This window comes from Nicotiana attenuata, chromosome 5, assembly GCF_001879085.1.
Source record: "Nicotiana attenuata strain UT chromosome 5, NIATTr2, whole genome shotgun sequence".
Taxonomy (NCBI): Eukaryota; Viridiplantae; Streptophyta; class Magnoliopsida; order Solanales; family Solanaceae; genus Nicotiana; species Nicotiana attenuata.
The window spans coordinates 13,350,986-13,366,458 of NC_031993.1; the positions used below are offsets into that span (position 1 = coordinate 13,350,986).

The 15,473-nt window shown below is 32.6% G+C and overlaps 1 long non-coding RNA gene and 1 other non-coding gene across 4 annotated transcripts; one reads left to right on the forward strand and one right to left on the reverse strand.

The window, feature by feature from the left end:
* Window positions 4,148–7,337, forward strand: LOC109225335. Of its 3 annotated transcripts, XR_002067899.1 has the most exons (4): window positions 4,148–4,727; window positions 5,613–5,686; window positions 5,798–6,238; window positions 6,683–7,337. It is a non-coding gene; the product is annotated as an uncharacterized LOC109225335 (long non-coding RNA). The 3 variants fall into 3 exon arrangements; XR_002067898.1 differs by lacking the exon at window positions 5,613–5,686 and having other exon boundaries at window positions 4,150–4,727; XR_002067900.1 differs by lacking the exon at window positions 5,613–5,686 and having other exon boundaries at window positions 4,155–4,727; window positions 6,077–6,238.
* On the reverse strand, window positions 15,321–15,392 carry TRNAC-GCA. Its single transcript has one exon. It is a non-coding gene; the product is annotated as a tRNA-Cys (tRNA).

Consider the following 15,473-nt stretch of genomic DNA (forward strand, 5'->3'; position numbering starts at 1 on the left):
AAGATGAAGCAAGCATGGAACTGTACAACTCTAACTTTGATCCCCAATGTTCCAGCACCTACAACAGTGAAAGACTATAGGACCTATTACTTGCTGCACTGCTATGAATAAATCATTGCCAAGATCTTAACTAAACGAATCAAAAGGGTAATTGAGCTTATAATTGGAAAAAGCACAATCTGCTTTTATAGAAGGGTAGAGTATTGTTGATAATATCCTATTTAGTCATGAATTGTTCAATGGCTATAATAGGAAAGCTTGTCTCCAAGATGTGTTCGTCAAGGTGGAACTNTTTAGGCAAACTAGTGAACCTGCCCATACTTGGTGCGATTATAGAATATATGAGTGATTTTATTTTTAATAATTTACTCGAGATAGATGATATATAACTTTATGTTATATGCATATACAATTTAGTTTTTTATTATAATGATGGAATCAGAAAGATAAGTTTTAATTAGAATTAGTGCTTAAATGAACTGAATATTCTATTTTAAAAGATTCTTTAAAGAAACAAGAAGAAAAACAATTTGAAGGAATATACATACATACATATATATATATATATATATATATATATATTATATTATATAATATATATATATTATATATGTGTGTGTGTGTGTGTGTATGATTTTAATATACGATGACTAATTATCTGTTAGATGTACATACAAATGTATGTGATTACTTTTCTTTCATCAAATAGTAAAACCTTTGTTTTTCTAGGTATTTTCTTCAATTCAAATATGTAATACATGAATGAAGAGTAAACAAAAAAGAAAACAATGCAACTTTTTCTGGAAACTATAATAATTTATTACGAAAGTGATAAATATGTACAATTTAACAAAAAACCAAGAAAGTTTGGAGATCAAGCTCCAAATTTGCAGTTACTTTGAGAAAGCTTACACAACACCATCTCGGGAATAAAAAGCTAAGATTGTCTAAGACCTTATTTGTTTGCACTTAATGGATGTCTGAATCTTAATCATTCATATGTCAGTCAATAAGTGCATCTGTTTTTTAGATCTGAATAATCATTAAGATATTAACCATTAAATCTGTATTTTTTTTAAAAAAATTTGCAACCACTTAGTAGGTTTGAATGGATCTTAATGATAACAGCTATAACAGAGTAATATCGTTAAGATATTATACAATCAAAAATTTATGTAAAAATGATATTTCACTATTACTCTTATACTTTCACCACTACTATCATTATCCCCCGCCATTATAGACTACTACCATCCACTACTCACTATCCTCATCCACAACCACTAATGCTGCCAAGCACGAATATTAGATGTCACTACCACTAGCCATCATCTACAACCATCACCATCAACCACCATTACCACAACAATCACTATCAACCATCACTATATATCATCCATCATTGTTATCAGTCATTGCCGTCATCTACCATCACCGTTAATTACTACTGTTATCAATGGCAGATCCAGAATTTTGGGTTCGTGGATGCTTAATATTTTTAACGTTAAATACTACCAATTACATTGCATAAATACACAAGTATTTGAATATGATGATAAAATTTTTGAGAAAAACCCATAATTTGAATATTATGGACGACGCGACATTGTGATACTAATGAGAAACAAGATTAGTGGGTTTTACCATTCTAGAGGACCACTTCATCTTCAAACAAACTTTGGAGCCCCTTTTTAAGTAAATTTTCTTTTCTTTATTTGTTATATTTAATTAAATAAAGTTTTAAAATTAGAAAAATGTTAAAACAAACAAAAGTCAACGAAAAAGAAATGAAAAAAATAAGTAGTGAGGATCATAATAGTGGCTAGCGAAAGAACAAAAAAGTAGAACTAATTGGAATAGGGCAAACGAAAGAAGCTTGATGATAAGAGGAAAAATGTTTATTAAAGGGACATGTTAGAAGGGAGAATCGAACTCTCACTGCCCAACTTTAATAGCCTTCCAGAGTCTTCTCTTGAGCTAAGCAACCATCAAACCTTCTGTCACCTAGGTGGTCGCTGACTTTTTATATTCGTTTCGTAAAAATAAACTATATGTAATAAGTAAAGGTTCATGAGTACCACCAAAGGCATTCGTAAATATAGTATGCTTTATGGGTGAATTGGTATTTCGAAAGACACGTGTAAACCGTACACTATATACTGTATGTTTTTTTTTTGAGTTAGTAATAGGATTATATACATATATTCTACTATATAGAAGAGCCCTAAAGCAGCTCTCCGTTGTCATCTCTGCTTGCCGACCAGGGGGCAATTGTGGTACTTCATGTATTCTGTGCTTTAACTTTGTGGTGGTAGATTGTTCTATGCGTTGTAAGTTTCCACATCTGGACAAAATAACCATACTTCTTTTATTTAATTCCCCATGTGTCCCCAGGCACGCGTCACTATATCGCAGAACCAGAAGGTCCCACTTGGCATTTTTGCTTACACATCGTTTGCAGCTGTTCAGGCTATTATTGACTGACTATGTTTAACCTACTTTTCAGTACAGTATAACTTTTACATATGAATAACTTTCTTTGCAACTTTACATTGGTGACTAGACTTCTGGTGTGAGCAAACGGTTAAAGACCCACATACATCATATTACCACTCATAAAATAGTGAGCACAACAATAAAATAAAAGGAACCCAAACGATTTTTTGTTTACAACTCTAAACAGTATAATTACATGTTTGCTTTATTTAGGAAAAGTTTTGAACTTCTTAGTCAAACTTAATTTATTTTTATAAGCGTCATATTTGGTTTTGTTAGGTCATATGTTGAAATTAATCACTAAGACTATACAACTCCATTTGGGTTTTAAGAAAATTATCCGATAATATATTCCGTACAAAATTGCAGTAAAATTAGAAAAATGAATTCTCTATTTTGATGCTAATTAAGTTGCAGCAATAGTTTTATCCAAGTTAATCTATTCACTCAGTAAAAATGTTGATCGAATTGCTACAATAAGAATTAGATAATCCGATGTTTAGCTGGTCAATACAAGTATTTCCATGGAAATTCCAACGAGAATTTCAAGGGATAAATCTTTTCAAGTTGTCAATTCACTTTGATTTTAGTCATTAACTATTGAACAGAACATAAGCCCCACCTGTTACTTCCTACTTCTACATCTAATAGGAGTAAAAATTTAGCATTTTCAGAAAGGCCTCATTTTGTTGTATCATGAAGGGATTTGTCTTGTTCAAAGGTATGTAGTCAACATATTTGTTATGATGTAACCAAGAGTAAGGAGAAAAATGGTTTAACTGAAAACAAATTTAGTAGAAAACTACAAACGGAGAGTTGTCACACTTGAGTATTGTAAAAAATTATAATCTTGTATTTAGTAGTCGCAGTACATGTATTACAAAGTTCTATACAACTATACAATGTTGTTGTAAAAGAAGTTCCAATACATGTATTGTAAAATTTAATGCAACTCTAAAATGCTGTCAAAAAGAACTTGTTGATTTGATATTCAGATGTTTTGAAACTTGTAGCTTAAAATATGCTATAAATATCTTTGCATTTTTTGACTATAAATCAAGCGATTGAGAATAAAATATATTATAAAATATTAATTGTTATGTGAACATTGCAAGTTCACTTTTAAGAAGCTGGATAAGCTAGAAATTCCAAGGTGTGAACTTGCTTTCAAGTAAATATTTTAAATTTATGGCACAAGTATTTGGGGGAAAAAAATAGAAATAGCCTAATTTACAATTGATAATAAAATAGCCACAGTTTCAAAAGTAATCAAAATGTGGTTATTTTTCATGTAAAGATAAAATCTGAACGAAAACACCCTTTTAAAATCCGGAAAAATTCCAGCATAATATGTTGCATTTCGAATTTTTTACATATGAGATTCCAGCATAATGTGTTGGGGTTCCAACATAATATGCTGGAAATTTATACGTAGGAATTCCATAATCCAGCATATTATGCTGGAACTTTCCGTATTTCAGCTAAAATAGTGAATATTTTTCAATAACTTTGCAAACGCATGCTATTTTCCAATTATCAGTTCGAAAGCTGACTAACCCATGCTATTTTCACCAAATATTTACTATGTTGGGCCCGTGCTTCCAATCTCATCTAGTACTTATATAGAAGAGCCCTAAAGCAAGCAGGAGACCGTCGACATCCCTGCTTGCCGACCAAGGGCTATTTGGTCATTTTAGTCCAGCTGTATATTGAATTGTCTACTATGTCCCTTATGACTGTTACTGAACCCTAATTAGAATAGGGATTTCTAGGTCAATTTGCAGTCCACCGCTTCTCACTCTTCACCTTTCTGATCTTTTTCTTCCTTCAGTTATACAAGTTCAAGTCCGTTTCCTTTGCGGATTTGTACCACTTTTGTATTCATCGGTTCTTGATGTTGTGTCATTTTTTTGGACAAAGAGAAATTGGGGTTTCGGCTGAGTTTCTCTACCGCCGAAAGTCTCCACATCGTCTAACCACAAATTAAAGCTGGTTTCTTCTTCTCCAGTTCTATTTCCGCCATTAGCTAGAGGAATATCTTATATTTTGATTTTAAGGAACTGAATTTTCGGTTTATGAAATTGGAGTTGGTGGTGATATCTAAGGCTCTGAATGCTTCGACAACTTCGTCAATTGGGTGGTAAAGTGAGTTGCCGTTGGATTTCAAGAAGATTAAGAGAAGTAAAGAGAGGTTCTCGGTGGTGAGAGTTAAGCTACGGTGGAGCAAACTGGTGATTAATCATGGATTCCTGCTTTCTCTGCTTTTTTTTTAGTTTGTATTTTCGTTTAGCTGATTTTAACCTTAGGTTCGAAATTGAGTTTCTTAGCATTCTGTCATTCTTCTGTCATTTTATTGATGGATTGAATGAATTAAAGGTCATAAAATGCACATAGGATTTTACTGAAGTTCATATGAAAATAAACAAGCATGGACTGCGAGGCATCTGCTTGACAGTGTTGTGGGTGGCTCATATTGCAAGGTCATGAATGAACCTTATTAATCCTCTGTTCCACAAGAAAACTATAAGAGTTTTTGTTGTTGCCTAACGTTTTGGCATACTATAGAAACTTATTTAATCAGTTGATTTAGACAATCTAATCTAGCTTTAATATTATCTTTGTATCGTCCATTTTTGCGCAATTTCAAAATACATTTGGTTTTATTATGGAGAATAATATAAATCGTATGTTCTTATATGTTATTTTAGAGTGTTGTTGTACATATTTACAATGTCAAAACACCGCTTTAGTTTTCCAGCACCAAACATATTTCGATGTACATATCTATTGGCACAATATGCATCACTTATATTTGCTAACTAATACTCTTGAACCAATAAGGTTCAGTTAGAGTTAGAGTCAATTTATATGCAAGACGCCGTTCTAGAGGTTGTATAAGCGTTTCTACTGAGATTAAGATAGGTTTATTAGTAGTTTCTGTTGAAGTAATTTTCAGTTCAGTTAATTCTTAACAATTACTGCAATTGGTACAGTCTTTTATGCCTGAATATTATAGGAAAAATTAAATCTATGTTGATCAAACCTCCAAGAGCTGATTTTCCTTTGAATTCCAAGATTACTGAGAGGGCTAAAGTCTTTCCCAATTGCTTTTGTAGTTTCTTTTGGAATTCTTTGCTAAAATCACAGTACAATTTAGCTGCATTTGGATATAACAAAGAAAACAGAAGGAGTGAGTGAGACAAAGAGTACATCTGTTTCTCTCAACATCCCCATCTTTGTTATTTAGTGGAAACTTTCTATTAGATTATGGTTTATAATTTTGACATCTCTGTAAGTGCAGGTATATCGATTATAAGCATTCTTTCAGTTGGTTTGCTCAAAAGTTATGATGCCAATTACTCTAGCTTTACATCATACCAAAGCCGTTGGGTTCTGTTAAGAGTACAATCATTTGCGTGAAGTCATTGATGCTACCTGCACATACTTGATCAACAAAACTATAAAGTTTCTTCTCAGATGAAACACAATGTTTTTCGAGAAAGTGTTAGATTCTATGGTAAATGTTGGTGTTTGCTATGATGTTGATATTTGTTGAAGAAATGCTTTTCTGTACTTGTAGAAACTGAAGGTTTACAGGCTTGTATGATAAGAGAGAGGAAGGAAACTGTCAGTATGATAAGAGAGAGGAAGGAAACTGTCAGTATGAGTAGAATGACTTCTGCTTAAATTCTCATGTCTTGCTGACTACAACAAATGCTTGTCCTCGCATTCATCAGCTGAGGTAATGCTAAACTCAACTTTTCTACTACACTTGCAACTATATGCTGATTTGTTTTATTTTTTGAATGATACATGTTCGGGAGTTGTTGTGAATTATCTCCATTAAAGAAATACGCCATTAAATTTTGCTGAAGATGGATAATTTTTCCATATAAGACAAATGAAGCAGTCCGGTAATTCTTTGTTAATCTGATGCTTTTAATCGACATTTTCCTAACGAAGGCAAAGAGATTAAAATATCATGTTGCCAGTTGTTTTGCTTGTTGTTCATTTTACTGATTCTTATTGAATCAAACCTTTAGCGAGTATGCTATAAATAAGGGTTGGCTTGTATGCTTACAAATCGTCGTTGCTAAACTATTATCCTTCCTGCTGCAAATATCTAAAGGAACAATAACTACTAAGTATAATGTTTTACAACATTTTTGACTAATCATTGTTGCAGGACTAAACCTATAGAATGTTGTTCAAGCAGTAGGCAGATAGACCTTGAAATGAGGAAAAACTGGATAATGTGACTCGAAGCTGTGAAAAGGGATTGTGTTGCTGTTCTTTTATCTTCAAAATGGCTTTTTTGCCGTAAACTTAACCTTCGCCCAACTTTAACTACCACTTCTATGTAAAAAGAACTAAGAAAATTGAATATGAAAGTTGAGCAAGGAATGACTAATGTCTTCCTGCTGTCTGCTATTGTTCTTGTAATAGGTTTTATGTCATTGCCCGGGCCAATCCCATCTAGTATTCTCCTATATAAGAAGCACGGTAGAAACAGGTGAAGCAGAGACGTCTTCGTCGACATGCCAGCTTCCACCGTTTTATTTTTACCCCTATTTTTCGGTGTTATTACATTAATTGCCATTATACAATTTGGTAAATAAAGAAAAGTTTTGAGGTATTTTCAAAGCCTACTTTCTCTCCAGTGAAAAAGGAAAAAGGTGGGACCCACAATTTAGAGAACAAAGGAAATTTTGAAACAGGTGAAGCATAGACGTCTTCGTCGACATGCCAGCTTCCACCGTTTTATTTTTACCCCTATTTTTCGGTGTTATTACATTAATTGCCATTATACAATTTGGTAAATAAAGAAAAGTTTTGAGGTATTTTCAAAGCCTACTTTCTCCCCAGTGAAAAAGGAAAAAGGTGGGACCCACAATTATCAGATGCACGTAAATTTCGGGGGATCAGATGCATAGACGTGGGACCCATTTGAATACATATTTATCCAAGAGTTCTCCACATATACATAATACAAATTCTTAGACCACTATTCCTTGAAAGTTGCATCAGTTTATAAGCACATAATACAAATACTTCAACCAAATCTAAGATTTTCTAAATCAAGTATATTTGGCAGCTAATTTATTTCAAGCAGAGAAATTAAAAAGGAAATTGTATTTGAATTCAATTAAATAAATAAGTTTTATGCAATTCTAATTGTTGACTTTGAACAGCAAATACGTTTAATCAACAGTTAAACTTGAATATATAGAATTCACAAGTTAGATCGTAGCAAAATAAATTCACTAAATATAAAAGGAAGGTGAATACCTTTATTTTTTCTAATAAAAGTAATATTATGCAAATAAAAGTTATTGTAAAATTTTACATTAATTTTGCAACTTTAAAATTAGTTTCTAATTTAACTTTTACGATAATATTTCTAAACTGTTAACCCTTATATTGTCATGAGTTTATTTATTTTTAAATACTAACATTTAAGCTAATTACTAATTTAGTTATTAATTTAATTTATATTTGCTATAGCAGAATATATATTATGTAAAAAACTGACAATTTACAATATTTTAATTTAGTTACTTCTTGAGTTGTTAGTGATATGTCTATTTGCATTACTATCGTTTGAAACTGATTTGATTATCCTGCAAAAATAAGAAATGATGGAAACTTGTGTTAATATTCCGTCCAAAAATATTTCTCACACTCACTTATTATATATAGTTATTTTTAATATCAGATGCGAACTTTAAATATAATAACTATATCTAAAATTTAGTTAAAATTATTGAATTGCCGATTGGTATTTAATGTTCAATCTCGAGAAAGTTGACTCATTAAGGATATTCTATAGCTAAGCAGTTAAATATTTTAAAATTTTTTCTTAATACTTGAGAATATTGATTAAAAATTAAAATTATTTACAGGGTATGTTCTGGAAAATACCAATTAAAATAGTACTACGTTGGGCCCGTGCGACAACACGGGCTTTACTTCCGCTAGTATATATATAATAGTTAAAACATCATTACATAGCATTATGGTCACATATTGTGACATTGCTTTGGGATAGACCCATATGCAAAATAGAGTTACTAGAGATGTTTTGGTTGCCCATTGCTTTTAGCATATTACAAGCAGAAATAGGTAATTCCTTTGAGCATCTACTAGTCCCGCTCTTGTACATGGCTAGCATTTCTTGTACACAAAACGGCGGTGCAGCATATAATTTTAGTTCCTCCGGCTTATAATCTTTTTCTTTGTTTTTTGCTTCCTTAGCTTATGCATCTGCGATTGCGTTTCTTTCTCTAAAGTTATGATGTAGCAGTAGGTGCTTCTCCTGGCGCATTAACAACCTGCAAGAGTATATTAGATTAGCTAGGGTGCTGTGACCATTGTTGATTGCATTGATTACGTCGGTTGAGTCGGTTTCCACTTCCAATGGAAATAGGTTGAACCTATGCGCCACTTGTAGTCCATCATATAATGCCTGCAATTCAGTGTGAAGGGAAAATAGACTGTAACAAGATCTCTGAAATCGTATTATCCATTTTCCTGAGAAGTCCCGGAAGATACCACATGTGCCACTTCCTTTCTTATCAAAGGCCCCGTCGATATTAAGCTTAGTCCAGCCTGTTTGGGGAGGGTGCCATTTAATATTGATTTTCTTCTTGTGTTGTATAGTGGCCATTCTTGAGTTCATGAAGTGGAACTCTATGGATTGGTCTATTAGTCTTTGGAGTTTGGGAGTGTTAGTAGTGTTGTTGCAGTTGTTATTGTTCCGATTAATCCATATTCCCCATATGATGAAAGGAAAGAGTTGATGCCAGTTGATAAAGGGAGATTGGAAGCTAGTTTTGCTATCTTTTAGATGCACTAGACAGTGTTGATTGTTTGGGGGAGTGGGATTCCTGATACCTAGATCCTCCCATAGGGTTTTAACAATGGTACAATTTGTGAAGATGTGCGTGATGGATTCATCTTCATTGTGACACATGGGGCATTGGTTATCTATATTAATGCCAATGTGATAAAGATATTGACGACATAGAATTCTATTGTGTAGACATTGCCAGAGGAAAATTTTTATTTTGCTAGGGTATTGTAGTTTCCAAATCCACTTGAAGTCATATTAGTGATTAGTGTTTATTTGGAGTAATTTAGAGCATGATTTACTGGCGTAGCAGCCTTTAGAATTAAGATTCCATATCGGAGTGTCACAGCACCCCGTTTTCAGAGGCATTGGAATTTGGTTGATACTAGTAGTTATATCCTTAGGAATTTCGAATGATATTTTATTAGGATCCCAATGATTGTCATAAATGATGTCTTTAATTTTCATGGAGTCTTCTTCTTTTTTAAGGGGACCTTGGAGAGTTAAACGAAGTGACTCACGGACAAGCAAACTAGTAGTAATTAATATAATATAATAAGGAATGCCATAAATAAGATGTGCTGTATCTAAGTTTTTTGCAGACTTTCTGGACATCAAATAAGAGTCCGTTTGGACATGAGAATTTTTTGACTTTTTTTTCGAAATTTTTTCACTTTTTTTCGAAATCAGTGTTTTACCATAAAATTTCCAATTTTCATTTGAAGATGAATTTTGGAATTTTTCGAAAATTTGAAAAACTCCAAAAAACTGTTTTTCAAATGTCACGACCCGAATTTCCCACCCTTGGGAGTCGTGATGGCGCCTACTAATAGGAGCTAGGCAAGCCAATTAATTTAACATTTCTCTCAACATCATTAACAGTATAAAGAAGAACGAGGCAATTAATATAAAAGCGGAAGTCCCAAAAATATAAATAACTGAAACCAAGTGCGGAAATTCAAATACACCTCTACCCAGATCTGGTGTCACTAACTCATGAACTTCTACTGAGTGCTAAAAACAAAGTCTGAATAAGAATACAGTACTGTCTGATCCGATACAAGGGAAATCAAACGAAAGACAGAGATATGAGAGACTCCGGGCCATGCGGACGCCAGCAAGGCTGCCTCGGAAATCTCCGGACTGAAGTAAGCTCCAAACGCTCCTACTGCTGTCCAAAAGCTCCTGCTCCGGTACTATGATCTGTGCAAAAAGCACAGAAGTGTAGCATCAGCACAACCGACCCCATGTGCTGGTAAGTGCCTGGCCTAACTCCGGCGAGGTAGTGACGAGGCTAGACAGGACCTACCAAAAACAACCTGTGCAGATATATATATATATATACAAAGGCAACAGAAAAAACAACAGAGAATATCAACTAAAAAGGGGAAGGGGGCATGCTCGGGGAAAATACAGCGAACACAGATCAACGGATATAACGACGATACTATCTCAATACCATAGCTCATATATAAAAGTGGTCGGCGCGCCACACGATCCCATTTCTTAATTCATAAGTGGACGGCGTTCCACACGATCCCATTTTATAATATAAAAGTGGACGGCGTGCCACACGATCCCATTTCATAATATAATATATATATATATATAAGTGGACGACGTGCCACACGATCCCATTTCATTATATAAAAGTGGACGGCGAAGTGGACGGCGTGCAACACGATCCCATATCATAGTTCAAAATATCTGACTTTGTAAAGAAGGCCCTATTAGGGGAATTCGACAACATAACACTTTAAACCGGCAAGGGTACAGCTAACAACCCAAATATCCCGGCAAGGGTACAGCTAACAACCCAAATATCCCGGCAAGGGAGAGTACATAATAATAGTCTACACGTCCCGGCAACGGGATAATCACAACACATCCTCTTTTAAATCACTTATTTCTCAACTATCACATTCTTGTTCGAGCCAGCGCTCCAAAATATACCAATCACAATTCTTCCTCAACCGTTCACATTATATGAAATCTATCAATTAAACAAGGAAGTTGTGTCGCATCATTCGAATTAAAAGCAATTAAGACTCACGGTCATGCTAGACTCCGGTGCATAGACAACCGTCACCATGCCTATACACCGTACTCCACATTTAGCAAGTAGCAAATAACATCTTAATCCTATTCCCTCAAGCCAAAGTTAGAACAAACACTTACCTCGGTCCAAGAATAGCAATCAACTCTCTAATACCGCCTTTCCTCTACAATCCAACTCCGAAACAATGATATCTAGGCATAATTAGTTCAATAATATCGATAAGGGCTCAAAAACATAATCCCATAGCCTAGAAATGAAATTCCAATCATTCTTCCAAAAACACCAAAATTGGACACCGGTCCCACATGGTCCAAACACGAGGCTCGAACCAAAACCCAATCACCCATAACCCCACGAGTTCAAATATATAATTTATTTCAAGATTCGACCCCAAATTGAGGTTGAATCACCCAAATTTCTCAAAACCCTAACTCTACCCAAAACCCCTAATTTCTACTTTGATTTCATGATTTAGGGCTAGGAATTTAGTGATTAGATGAAGAAATTAAGAGAGGATGAAGTTAAGAACACTTATCTAAGAAGCTATGGAGGAAAAGGCCTTCAAAATTCGTCTATGGAGTGTTAGGGAGAAGAGTTCGTGTGAAAAAAATGAGGAATTCCCGTGCTGCTACTGTTCTGGACATTAAAATATAACTGGGCAAAATTGCCCTTCGCGTTCGCGGGAAAGGGGTCGCGTTCGCGAAGGGCGAACTGGGCAATGCATCGCGAACGCGTGAAAGGGAATGCGAACGCGTAGAGGAGAAATGCTGGGGTCCAAGATTGGCCTACGCGAACGCGTGTTAAGGGACGCGAGCGCGATAGAGGACACAACAAATCATCGCCATCGCGATGGCCAGAGCGCGAGCGCGATGAAGGGAAATACTGGGGCTTGAATTTAGCTTACGCGTTGGCGAGGGTGAAGACGCGAATGCGAGGTGGGAAGGCACAGAACTACGCGGACGCGGACCTAGTGATGCGAACGCGATGAAGAAAACCCCTGTGCAAAAATTGCAGAAAATCTGCTAACTTCTTAAGTGCAAAAACACCCCGAACCACCTCCAATTCACTCCCGAGCCCTCGGGGCTCCTAACCAATCACACACACTAACTCAATAACATCCTACGAACTTACTCGAGCGATCAAATCGCCAAAATACCTCAAAATCAATGAATCAAGCCTCAAAATCAACATTTTCATTTCAAACTTCATAACTTCTAATTTTAGATATTTAGGTCCGAAACACGTCAAATGACATCCGATTTCGACCAAACTTTACAGAAAGCGCTTAACACATATTTAAGACTTGTACGGGGCGTCGGAACCAAAATATGAGCCCGATACCATAGTCTTTTGATCAATTTTCATTTCCATTTTCCTTAATAATTTCAGAAAAATAATTTCACAGAAAAATTCATTTCTCGGGCTCTCGATCTCGAAATTCGACTCCGGGCATATGCCCAAGTCCCATATTTATCTACGGACCCTCCGGGACCACCTAATCACGGGTCAGGGTCCGTTTACCAATAATGATGGAATCAGAAAGATAAGTTTTAATTAGAATTAGTGCTGAAACGAACTGAATATTCTATTGTAAAAGATTCTTTAAAGAAACTTTTATATATATATATATATGTGTGTGTGTGTGTGTGTGTATGATTTTAATATATGATGACTAATTATCTGTTAGATGTACATATAAATGTATGTGATTACTTTTCTTTCATCAGATAGTAAAACCTTTGTTTTTCTAGGTATTTTCTTCAATTCAAATAAGTAATACATGAAATGAAGAGTAAAGAAAAAAGAAAACAATGCAACTTTTTTGGGAAACTAATAATAATTTATTACGAAAGTGATAAATATGTACAATTTAACAAAAGAAACAAGGAAGTTTGGAGATCAAGCCCCAAATTTGCAGTTACTTTGAGAAATCTTACACAACACTATCTCGGGAATAAAAANTACGACTTTTTATTAACTTTGTCAATTGGCTTACTATTTTGATACTACTTTTCTTTTAATATAACATAGATATATGTTTTCTTACTCTAGAAATACTTTTATGTTTTTTAAACGTATGTTATACTGTTAAAAAAAAATTCAATCGCCTAATTTATTTTCTGATTGTTATTTATTTATATTTTATTTTGTAATTAATTCAAAATATAATATCATAAAATTATCTTTGTCCCCCTCTTTTCGTACATTCTTTTACTGTAATAATTGATTAGTTTTCTCATTTTGTAGTTTACTGAAAATTTAAATAATGTAATTTCTACTAAATTATAATTTTGAATTAATCAAAAGTATAAAAGAGTAAACCTTTTATTATTTTTATAAAAAAACTATCAATATTTTTAATAATTGTTAATTTGTTTATGTATATAATATGCTTATCTTATGCATAATATCCTAATAGTATCTTTATATTCTTATAATTTTTATTATGAAATTATGAGTTCTATTTAATAACTAAAATTTCCTACATGAGAAATTTAATTGGTATATAAATTTTTATGCTATGGCTTGAATTTTTTAAAAATATTTTTCCTTTATAACTATTTGTTTATTATGATTTTAGTTATGTGTGTGTGTTTGACTTTTCTCATCATAATTCCAATTATTAACAGCTTTATATTTTTATACTTTCCCATAAATTTATATTATTTTTTAAATTCATTGCTTATCTAATTGTATTATCCATTACTTAATATTATTAAATTTTCATATAAATTTTTAATAAATTACCAGTTTAATATAATATAGTGAATATAATTTTGTATTACTCTTGAAATTTAACTTGACTTATTCTATATGACTTTCTCATAATTATTTTGATATTTTAATTTATCAATAATATTTTTTAGTATTATTTATTTACTAAATTTTATCAAATAAATTTAAAGTGTGGATACAATCACATTATATATATTCTTTTCTTTATACATTAGTTTTTATTTTATAATGTTTTATTTATTTCATTTAGCGTTTATCTATAATATGAATATTATGACATTATTTTTTTAAATGGATGGTGTTGAATTAGTAAAAAGGTTAAACAGAGAAGTTCTTTTAATATATGTCACAAATTTGCTAATAATATTGTAATAGTTATTATTTTTGTATTATTTTCAATAAGAAATTAAAGTGAATTCTTCTTCCCGCTTGTATTTAATATGAAAGTTTAATTTTTTATTAATATTACTACATAAGAAGTTAAATTATATATTTATGTATTTTATTTATTTTTTGAAATTATTTTTTATGTTTTTGTCTTTAGTTTTTCCGTATAGCATATAGCATGACCACATCAATTATTATTTAAATATTTTCTAATCTCAAAAAATAAATTAGTCTTATCATTTTATATATATCTACATTGAGTTATATATTTATATATTTATTCCTTTTTTATAATATTTTCTTAAAAATATATCAATATTTAATTATTTTAAATTCAAATTCAAAAAGAGTAACTAATTATTAACTAACTTAACTAAAATTGACACTTATTGAATTTTTTCTTGTGACACTTGGCATCATCACATTGATTTGATTCTCATATTATATATAATATATAGATAGATATGCTATATATTTTATACCAACAAAAATCATTATCGGTGAAAAGAGGAAAGGAATTAAAATTTACGAACATTTGGTGACTCCAGAATTGTTAAAGATAAGGTCAAAGAAAAAATGATTAACTTTTTATGTGTGTTAATTTTATTTATAGGAAGGAGTTGGAAGGAAAATTATATTAAGTAATAATCTCAAATCCATGCTCAGATATTAAGTACTCTCTATCATGTCATGCCATGAAGAAAAATATTCAAATAATTAAAAACATGAAGAAGAAGCTTCGCAAATCAATTTAATGGAGGGAAAAAGCAAAAGTAAAAACAGAATTAAAAAAGGGCCCAACCGGGTTCGAACCGGTGACCTCTTGATCTGCAGTCAAATGCTCTACCACTGAGCTATGGACCCTTTACTGTTATGGGCTGGATTAATTAATAGATTTAGTAACTTAGTAAACAAAGATTATACACATTTTATACTAGAAAAAAT